The following is a 12,096-nucleotide window of genomic DNA, read 5'->3' as shown; positions in this document are numbered from 1 at the left end:
TTTCTCTCTTTCTCTTTCTTGCTGTCTCTTTCTCGCTGTCTCTTTCTCTTTCTCGCTGTCTCTTTCTCGCTGTCTCTTTCTCTTTCTTGCTGTCTCTTTCTCTTTCTCGCTGTCTATTACTCTCTTTCTCGCTGTCTCTTTCTCTCTTTCTCGCTGTCTCTTTCTCTTTCTCGCTGTCTCTCCCCCCTTTCATTTGCTGTGTCTCTCCCACCTCTCTTTTGCTGTCTCTCCCCCCTCTCTTTTGCTGGGGTCTCTCCCCCCCTCTCTTTTGCTGGGTCTCTCTCTCCCCCCTCTCTTTTGCTGTGTCTCTCTCCCCCTCTTTAGAGCTCTCTGTCTCTTAGCACCCGGCCACGCCCGATCACGTCCACTCTGCAACCACCGGCCACGCCCACTCTGCGCCCACCTCCACCTCGCAACGCCAGGTTAGTTGGAAGGCCAGGTGTGTTTGTCCTTGCGCGCAGTCTCTACTGCGCATGACAGCTTCAGGCAAAACACACTTGGCCTTTTATTATATAGGATTAGTAATAATATGTATTATTATTCCAGAGCACCTTTATACTTCTTCCTTCTAATATTTCTCAGTAATTTGTAGACCAGTGCATTCACATTTTTATGATGCAAGCAGGCAATATCCATTGGCTGCAAACCAGAAAGGAACAGCAGAATAGATTGACAGTTTCTCTCAGCCTGTCAGTGGAAACCTGTAACATTTTATAGACAACCAGCATTCTCAGGGGGAGGGAGGGAAGTGAAATGGGGATTTTTAACTTATTGCAGACTGTTTAGGGGTTCAGATCTGTGGAGGAACTGGAAGAGGCTAGACAAATTAGCAATGCTGGTGGTATTTGCGCTACTTCTACTTTTTTAAGTGGATTAGTCACAATTAAATTTCCTGTCACACTTGCTGAAGGTCGTGACCCAAACAATCGAAACAGACTGCCAGTTTTTCTACTAGTTTTCTCAGCTGGTGGCTGGGGCTGAGTTTCAACAAAGGAAGCCCACTTGTTGAGTGAAAGGATGCCACCGCCACCACTGCTCCTAGCCAGTGAACCAATACACTGTCCCCTTCTGACTCTCTAACAGTACTGCTGGTGGTGGTGACTGTGGTAGAGGGTCGCATCATTATATGTGCTGTCAGGGCTGTGTGGGGGCTGCCACTGATGTTCTTGTTGCTTCTGTGGTAGCCTGGAAAGGAAAGGGTCTGCGGCTGCACTTAATGGGAAAGGACCCTTCTTAGCAGGATTATTTCTCTGCATTTTTTTTAAATAGTATAACTATAAAAAAAAACTGAGTGCAGCTTCAGAACAAACAGACTCAGTAAACAACTAGAAAGTAGAATAAACTTATATACTAAGTGCAAAGCCAGAAGCCGCTTAGCTATACAACAAAAGGGTTAATACATTTTCAAATTAAAGTGGGCACGTGAGAGTGTGCGGTTGATTGACCCCAATACCATGGTGTTACTGACACTGCAAGAGTAAAACCCCATTGCGCTAATCCCACCGATCACAAGTATGAGTGGTAATATGGGACTGTGTTGACACAGTAAAATGATTGACACAATAACATGGTTATTGACAGTGCATGAGTAACACAACATTGTGCTAATGCAACCGACAAGTATGTGTTGTATAGAAAATGAGTGTGTATATGTATGTATGTGACTGTGTACTGTGTTATATTTGTTCTTTATTTTAATCATTTGTAACCTAAAAAAAAGTAATTAATTATTAACAAAAACATGACCACCCTGGCGGAGAAGGACATGAGAAATGCAACCAGAGCATCCATTTGTAAGCATCTTTTCATTTTATTTCTGTTATCAATTTTGCTTCATTATCTTGGTATCCTTAGTTGAAGGTGCAATTGAAACAGAGAAAGGAGCGCTAAACTGACAACCCTATGAGCTGTTAAGGTAGAATAATCTCACAAATATTCTGAACATATATACAAAGAAAAAGAATCTAAACAGTGCTTAACCTGTAATGGTACTGGATAGCTAGGGATGTGCACCAATAATAGAATAAATGTCAAATAAGATTTGAAAATTCACAGATTTATTACTCAAAATCTTAAAATGTTCTAACATATAGAATATAACATTCCATAAACATATAAAAAAATATAAAAAAAAACCCCAGTAAAATAAAAAAATCCTATATAGTTAAGAGAGCATAAAATAGCCTATATGAGAACGTCCCCTCCAATTCATATACACAGTCTCTGTGTTCCTACAAGCTTAGCGTATGTTTATACCACCTTTAGACGGATTGAATTGTGTCAAATAATGTCCATCTATGACAGATTAAATAACTTTCAAGGAAGCGTTCTTGTAATAAACTGCAACTTAAAGATCTGTTTGTATCTTTTACTTTGAGCGTTTGATACACATGTGATGCACTGTTTGTATCATTTACTCTGAGCGTTCGATACACATGTGATACACTTAGCACTTGTGGATATCTCAATGTATGGAAAAAATCTTCACATATATATGCGGTTAAACTTCACATGTATAATGTGAAATATATGCCATAGGTATAAGTTAACCTTGTAAATTCAGTCTCCCAGTTCATGAGATGTAAGTTAGACTTGTAAATTCAGCCTCCCAGTTCATGAAATATGTAGCGGGTCTGACAGCTGATACGTGATAATATTTTAATGCGGTATTGGTGTAAACAGTGGGTATACTTTACCGGTCCCCAGGAGCTGATGTTTCCCTTTCAGCAATTTAACCTCAGGCCCGACGGCCTCTGCAGTCCACCTCCGGCCACTTGTTTCCGGTTCACTTAGTTTGCCAGCCTCTGCCGGTAGATATTCTTTGTAGGACCCTTGAACAAACGTCAACGCATTTCACCTATGTTTAAGGCTTTTTCAAGACTGCTATTCAAGGGGAATCTTTGATGTCTTTAAATAGCCCGCTCTCCATCTTGATTTTTTGTAATTTCCTCTAATTATCTTTCTCAATTTTTTAAGTTGGTATCATCTTTGCTTTTACTAAAGGTGGTATACATATTCATTTTCTTATGTTTCATTCTTAATTCATCACTGTGTATTATTCTTTGGTAATACGATATTTCTACATAGTTTAAATTATCATTAAATCGTAACCAGTTATATTGGGAATGATAAAATTCTTTTTGTCAATTTATAAAATTACACCCTTAATGTGGTATTTCTAAATGATTTAGTCATGCCTCATAATTTGGGAAATTTCATATGGCTTTACTTAGTCTACATTGAATATACAGACTTCATATTATTGGGTATACTGGAGATACTAAACCTCCTTATATGGGTATATATAGAGATATATATATTATATGTATTATATATATATAATAACCTAAATGGAGATAGATTGCATATGAACAATATTCTAGTCATTTTGAATATTTGTATGATTGTATATGAATTATATCTAGCCATGGATAATATGTTCTTTAATTAATCAAATAGTTTAGTTATATAATAATTCTAACAATAATCATATAAAGGAATTTATTGGTTAACTGACCTAGACAGATATTTATAAGTCTTGGATCAAATATTCCTAATTTAATATGAATGGATTTAGATCTAATTCAGAATTCAATCCTTTTGGGTAAAAGTTCCCATATTGTATATATATTCTGCCTCCTTCTTTTATATAATTCTTTCAAAGTTTCCTCCTCTCCAGGGTCTCTTAACTTTCTTTATACCCCAGTATTTGAGGTCTTTCGTGTTGTTATTATGTACTGATCTAAAATGTTCATGCAAATGTGTTTCCTGTTGTCCTTTCTCTATATTCCATAGATAGAGACACCTGGTTGTTTCACCCAAATATTGTAATTTGCAACTACATTGTAGTATGTATATAACATTATTATCACTGCATCTGATGGTTTCGCTAATCTTAGCTTTATAGTTATTACTTGTAGACTCTATTTCTTTCTTTTTGCTGCTATGCTTACAAGCTTTACAGCTATAGCAGGGGTAAAAGCCTGTTAATAATTTGCCCTTCAGATCTTTATCCAATCTTCTTGTTCTTTGTGTGAACTCACTAGGAGCTAGTATACTCTTCATATTTTTAGCCCTTCTATATATAAAATTCTGTTAGTTTATCTCCTATGATAGGATCTTCCTTTATCAAGTGCCAGTGGCTCTTGACTATTTTCTCTACTACTTTATAGTCACTGTTAAAATTTGTAATGAAAGGTATTTTTAGCTTCATCATATCTTCTTTTTGTACTATTGGTTTCTGTACATTTTTTGTGTGCTTTTATCTTTATTCAATCCTCTACCAAATTCTATTGCTGTTCTCACTATTTCCTGATCATAGCCCCTTTCTAGAAACCTTTCTTCTAAGATTTTTATTTGTGTGTCATAGTCTATTATCCTTGAACAATTTCTACTAATTCTCAAACATTGCCCTTTGGGAAAATTGTTGATCCACCTTGGAAGGTGGCAGCTTTCTGAGTGTATATACCCATTTGCGTCTACTTTCTTAAAGTGATTTTTTGTGTATATAGTTGTCTCCTCTATAAATATATTTAAAATGTAATATTATTTTTATTTACTTCATATGTAAACTGTAACCCATCAGTATTCGTATTCATATCATCAAACATTTTTAGGAGACTAGCTTCATCTCCTCGCCATATAATTAGTATGTCATCTATATAGCGTTTAAAGAGCACGAGGTTCATGCCCAGATCACGCGACTCCAGGAATCTCTGCTCCCAGAGACCCATAAATATATTTGCATAACTGGGAGCGAACCTCGTGCCCATGGCTGTTCCCTTGGTTTGTATGTATATTTTATTATTAAAAGAAAAAACATTGTTCATTAGTATAAATTCCACTCCCCTTAGGATAAAGTCTCTCTGATTAGGTACCATAGTTTTATCATTATTCAGGTAATATCTTATTGCTTCTAAACCTTTCTCATGTATAATGCTTGTGTATAGAGCTGTGACGTCACATATTGCCAACATGTAACTGTCATCCCAGACAAAATCTTTTAATATAGACAATAAATCTGTGAATTTTCAAATCTTATTTGACATTTATTCTATTGTTGGTGCACATCTCTAGCTATTCAGTACCATTACAGGTTAAGCACTGTTTAGATTCTTTTTCTTAGTTGAAGGTACAGCAATGCACTACTTGGAGGGAGCTACCCGAACACATTGTTAAGCCAATGGCAAGAGGCATATATCTGCAGCCACCAATCATCCGCTAGCTTCCTTCCTGCTTCTGAGCCTCAGCCTACCTGTAGGTATACCTTTCAACAAAGGATACCAAGAAAAAGAAGCAAATTAGATAAAATAAGTAAACTGGAAATTTGTTTAAAATGGCATGCTCTATCTAAATCATGAATGAAAAAAATTGTGTTTCATGTCCCTTTATGTGGAAACAGATGCATACGGGGCTTGATAAATGGGCCCCTTGGTATCCATTGTTGAAAATGAATATGCACATATCCTACACTATGGGAGCAAGCTGGTGATTGGTGCCTGCATACATTTATCTCTTCTGATTGGCTAACTAGATGTGTTCAGCTAGCTGCCAGTAGTGCAATGCAGTTCCTTCAGCAAAGCATAACAAGAGAATGATGCATATTTGATCATTTGAAAGCTGTTTAAAATTGTAATTTCTATACGAATCCTGAATGAAAATTTTTGGGGTTTGCTTTCCCTATAAGTATTATATAAAATGACAAAATTAAAGCTAATATAGCTGATTACAGCTTCAGATAAAGTAAAATAGCAAGAGCCTGAGAAGAAATTTTCAAATGCAATTTGTTTGAAACGAACATGACCATGAACGCAAATGAAGGAAAACGAAAATTTAAAATTTACGATTTTTTTTTTTTTTTACGAATTTTTCCCCCCCCCCTGTGCACATCTCTAATAATTTGATGTAATTGAGAGTGAAGCTTGCCAACAGCAGGATAATTTGTGGAGAAACAGGACATTAAACATCTCTTGCTTTTGTTTAAAAAGTGTGCTTTGTCCCACACTCCCTGGAAGGCTAAAAAGCTAATTCTATAATCGGCAAATGCTGCAAATCAATAGCTGGTTTTGGCCTATCTAGGGAGTATGGGACAAAGCACATTTTTTACATAAAAGCAAGAGTTGTTTAATGTCCCTTAAATCTGTTTGGACCTATTGTGCTGAAATATCTTTTCCCGGTTGGCTACTATGTTTAGTATTTATCATAATAATAACTAGTATTTATATAGCGCCTTTCTCCCAGTGGGACTCAAAGCTATTTTTCAGCGCTCGCTTTCGGAATTAACCAAATCGGCAGCTGAATAGTAGTTATTATTACCCAATTTAATGGTACTCATTTTATCGATCTCGGAAGGATGAAGGGCTGAGTCGGCCCTGGCGGGATTTGAACTTGTGACCTTTGGATCTATGAACAGGCTTTTGTAGCCTGGGCACTTTATTTAGACAAGGTCATTCATCTCACAATATCGTACTTTCTCCTGAGATGGATAAAATCACTGATATATTGGTAAAGGTATGCTTTATCAGGCTTGCATGTAAGGTTGAGTTTGCAATTCTTTCTATAAAGGACCGTTAAAAGGACATTCCACTCAAAATATAAATGCACATAGATGAATTACATCTTTGACTAGAAACATATTTGCAATATACAAGTATTGACAAAAATGCTTCTAGTAAAAGTTATCACCGATTTAGCATTAACAGTTTTCTCTGCATGTGCATGTGAAACATAGCTAGATATTCTCAGAGCACCAGCTTTTTAAATACTGCAGTTGCTCAGAGCACCATTGGGGCTGGTATCATATCAGCTATCAACAAATTGAGTCATTTCCAGATGGTACTATTACCTTAGGTTTTCTGAGCAAGTGCTGTGTTTAAAATGCTGGCGCACGGTACATACTTAAATACACTTTTGAAACAGCTATAGCTTTTACTAGAAGCAGATTTGCTATTACATGTATATTACAAAAATGCTTCTATTCAAAACTGAAATGTATCCATGTGGCTTTCAATTTTGGCTGGAATGTCCCTTTAAATATAGTAGAATTGCATAATCATTTTCTTTGAATTTCAAATAAGCAAAATCTAACAAAATATTATTAATTTCTCCACCCCCTGTATCATGTGACAGCCATCAGCCAATCACGGACACATATATGTATACACTGTGAACTTTTGCACAAGTTCAATAGAAGATGGGGTCTCAAAAAGTGTGCATATAAAAAGACTGTGCATAATTTTCTAATGGAAGCAAATTGAGAAAGTTTATTTTTGACTTTGGTGTCCCTTTAACTGCATTGGAGCCCTTTGCAGTTAAAGTGAAATAAAACCCATTTTATTTTCATGATTTAGATAGAGCATGCAATTTTAAACAACTTTCTAATTTACTCCTATTATCAATTCTTCTTCATTTTCTTTATTCTCTTCCATTTTTGGTTCAGAACCTGGGTAGCGCTAGCTGATTGGTGGCTACATTTAGCCTGCTTTTCAATTAAAGATACCAAGAGAACAAAGAAAATTGATATTAGGAGTACATTAGAAAGCTGCCTAAAATTGTATGCTCTATCTGAATCATAAAAGGAAAACATTTGGGTTTGATATTCATTTAAGTAGATGAAAACATGAAAAAAAATATATTTATGCAATATTAATTTTTAAATAAAGGTTTTAAATATCTATTTACTGTAAATATTTTGCATTTCCAATGTGCTGCACATAGCAGAATATGTTCTATGTATTTCTAAATAGATATTCTTTTTTATATATATATATATATATATATATATATGAATATATCTATACCTATATTTAATCATATATATATATATATATATATATATATATGTAAAGATATATATTGTACCAAAATACCATCAGATATATATATAGAAATATGTATTTTTGAATAAATAGAACATATTCTGCTATGTGCAGAACATTGGAATGTGAAATATTCATATTTTCATGTTGGGTTAGCGCAAATGAGAATATGTGATCGGGTTTGCGCGAGAGTGACTTATATGGCAGAATATGTGAATGCGCACGTGATATTCTAAGGTCAGCTTTTTACGCTCGTTGGGTTAGCACAAGAGGGAAAACAGTTTACTTTCAACTCATATTACGAGCACAACCCAACTCGGGCAAAAAGCTTACTTGTAGCCCAATTAATGCTCGAGCGGGATCGTTAATTAGCTTTCCATTTGTAATCTGGCCCTATATTTATTACTGGGTGATGAATGATTCCAGCAATAGTTAAGTGTATCATAATATATGTCAGCAACAATATAAAAGATAACATTTTATGTCATGAATCCTAAAACTTCAATAATGATGCGTTTGTGATCTCAGGCAATGAAAAAAAAAAGAGCTGTCAGTAAGGGGGAAGGAGGGTGGAGGGGCAATGAGGGAGATCCTATGTGGGATCCGTTGAGGGAAAGGGATCTGGGAGGGGGAGGGTATTGAGTCGGGGCAGCTACACTACAGAAAACAATGGGTATTTCAAACTTTTCAAAAAAATTTTTTTGCCTAATTTGCAGCAAACTGGGTACTGGCAGACAGCTGCCAGTACCTAAGATGGCGGCAAAACGGTAGAGGGGGAGGGTTAGACAGCTGTTTGAGGGGGGTCAGGGAGTTTGGGAGGTAAGGGGGGATACTACCCTGCAGAATATATATATATAAAAAACAAACAAAAAACAACAAGTTATTTTTATACTGGCAGACTTTCTGCCAGTACTTAAGATGGGGGTGACCTTTGGGGGGTGGGGGAGGGAAAAGAGCTGTTTGAGAGGGGTCAGGGAGGGATCGGGGTGGGATGTGTCAGGTGGGAGGCTAATCTCTAAACTAAAGCTACAATTAACCCTACAAGCTACCTAATTAACCCCTTCACTACTGGGCATAATACAAGTGTGGTGCGCAGCAGCATTTAGCGGCCTTCTAATTACCAAAAAGCAATGACAAAGCCATATATGTCTGTTATTTCTGAACAACGGGGATCACAGAGAAGCATTTACAACCATTTGTGCCACGATTGCACAAGTTTGTAAATAACTTCAGTGAGTAACCTAAAAAGTTAACTAATATTTTTATTTGATTGCATTTGGCAGTGAAATGGTGGCATGAATTATACTAATAGGCCTAGATCAATACTTTGGGTTGTCTACTAAAAAAAAATATATAGTTTTGATAGTTTATAAAAAAAGGTTCTATTTCTGTTTAAATGTAGTGATGGCAAAAATGCTAAAAATCCTCTGGTCTTTTGGGGACGTTTTTGTCTTTAATGCCAGGTCCTTAAGGGGTTAAACACATAGATGAAGTCCTATTGGATGCTGCAAGCAGGTCAGCCACTCCGGAATGGCAGTCACAGGACACTGCCAGTTGCTGGCTGTTTTATGCTTGGTTGGTGCAAGGCAGAGCAGGACCTTACATATGTGTTTAACACCATTGCTACCTAGCTATCTAGGGAAAGTAATGCAAAATAATGTAGATTTGATTATTTAGAACATTTACATATTGCATGAACATTTGCTTTTAAGTATACTACTATTATTTTATCTTTTCATTTCATGAAAAATATTGTCTCTTGACTTTCTTTTTACATATTTTATTCCTTTAGAAATGCTACAACTTATGTATCTAAAACAAGAAACCCTAGGCTTTAATTGTGAATTTTTTGAGAAAAGTTTTGGTAAGTTTTTTTTAAAGGATGTGTATACACTAATGCATTTTACTTTCACCACAATGTGAATTTAGAACAGTAAGCAAACAAACAAATAAGGATTCAACAAGGATCAACTAGGAGGACCTCCTAGTGGCCAGGATTGGAATCCCAGGAGTAATGACGTGGACTCTCACCACCTTATGAAAGAAAAATCTTTTAATTTTCCTTTAAAAATAGTTTCACAAACATGAAGTTTGAATTTTTGTTATCAGTAACCATGCATTTAGGCCCATTACCCATTGTCCTTTAAACCTTTATGAATGTTTTTTTAAATATCACCCTGACTAGGTCAATATTAGCAAGAATAATATATAATGAATTATTCCCTCAAAACAAAACAGGTATTTTCCTGGATTTCAGTCATCATACATTTGTTAAATTAGTAGCTTATTATTTTGTTCAAATTAAACTTCAAATATTTATCTTTTTTTTTGGGGGGGGGGGGCTGTTTACATAGCCTTGAGAAAATGATTGGAGTGTGACTTTTCAAAGCAACTATAAAAATCCTTATCTGTTCTCTAGTCAGGAAATTACAGTACCACACCCTCCACACTAAGGTCACTGTGGGATCATTTATGTTTAAACTAAGATGTTTTCTGGAATGCAGCTACAAATCTAGTGTTTAGCAAATGTGAAATCTTGTGGAAAAATAAACTTTGGAATTCATAAAGATTTGTACCTGCCCCATAGCAGTGAATTGTGAGTAACTCTACAATATTATTATTCTATATTGTTATATTTGACTTCTCATTAGGGTTGCCAGGCATACAATATTTAAACAGACAATCTAGTATTTTAGAAGGCAGCATAGTAAAATTGCCACAGAAATGCCAGACACTTAAAGGGACAGGAAACCCCAAAATTCTCTTTCATGATTTGGATAGAACATGCAATTTTAAACAACTTTCCAATTTACTTCTATTATCAAATTGTTTTCATTCTTCTCTTATCCTTTGCTGAATGAACATTGCACTTTAGCCAATCACAATAGACAAATGTGTGCAGGCACCAATCAGCAGCTAGCTCCCACTAGTGCAGGAAATGTGTGTATTCTTTTTCAAGAAGGGATACCAAGAGAACGAAGCACATTTGAAAATAGAAGTGAATTTAAAAGTGTCTTAAAAGTACATGCACTATCTGAATCATGCAAGCTTAATTTTTTACTTTGCTATCCCTTTAAAGTCCCTGAGTGTTAGCTAAATGTAAAAGGCCCCCTATATTTCAACGTATTACAAATATGGAGTAGAAATAAATGAGGGACAACCACGGAGTTCAGTCATTTCTGTTTGTGTGTGTTACTGGCAAGCAAAGAGCTAAAATTATTTATTTGTATATTACTGAAAGCCAATGGGTAAAATGACTGCTCGGTTGTGAACAATATACATGGTCTGATCAAGAGTGTGGGCTCATTTAGAGGTTTTTTTTTGTTGGGGGGGGGGCATTGTGTGTCTTCATCACAAGTCTCTGACAGATTGTCCAGTATTTTTGTGGAGTACAGCTGGTAAATCTACTTCTCAGCTGTATTGTGAAAGGGTACAAGCATCGCAGAAAACCTTACAAAACATTTCACTCTAACGTACACTTTCATAAAATGTTTATCAGGCAGCACCAAAAGTCACTACCGGCCACAGATACAAACAGCCATTTTGAATCCAACACCTTGAAATTACAAGATATTTCTGTTGTGCTGCTGTAGAATAACATATCACCCAAGTCTTAACATTCATTTTTAAAAAACAAATTAACATCCTTTTTACTACAATTAGTTAAAAATAGCCAAATTCCATCCACCGTTTAAACTAATTACACCTAATCTAAGCCCCCTAATAAAATAAAAAAGCCCCCCAAAATAATAAAATGCCCTACCCTATACTAAATTACAAATAGCCCTTAAAAGGGCTTTTTGCGGGGCATTGCCCCAAAGTAATCAGCTCTTTTACCTGTAAAAAAAAAGACAATACCCCCCCAACATTACAACCCACCACCCACACACCCCTACTCTAAAACCCACCCAATCCCCCCTTAATAAAACCTTAACACTACCCCATTGAAGATCACCCTACCTTGAGCCGTCTTCACCCAGCCGGGCACCAGTGGTCATCCGATCCGGGCAGAAGTCTTCATCCGATGGCGCAGAAGAGGACATCCGGATCGCCAGAAGGCTTCATCCTATCCAGGCAGAAGAGGACATCCGGACCGGCAGACATCTTCATCCAAGTGGCATTTTCTATCTTCATCCATCTGACGAGGAGCGGCTCCATCTTGAAGACCAGCATCCTTCCTGGCGGACGGACTAACGATGAATGACGGTTCCTTTAAATGACGTCATCCAAGATGGCGTCCCTCGAATTTCGATTGGCTGATAGGATTCTATCAGCCAAT

The sequence above is a fragment of the Bombina bombina genome, chromosome 4, assembly GCF_027579735.1.
Source record: "Bombina bombina isolate aBomBom1 chromosome 4, aBomBom1.pri, whole genome shotgun sequence".
NCBI lineage: Eukaryota > Metazoa > Chordata > Amphibia > Anura > Bombinatoridae > Bombina > Bombina bombina.
This window is presented reverse-complemented; position numbering follows the sequence as displayed.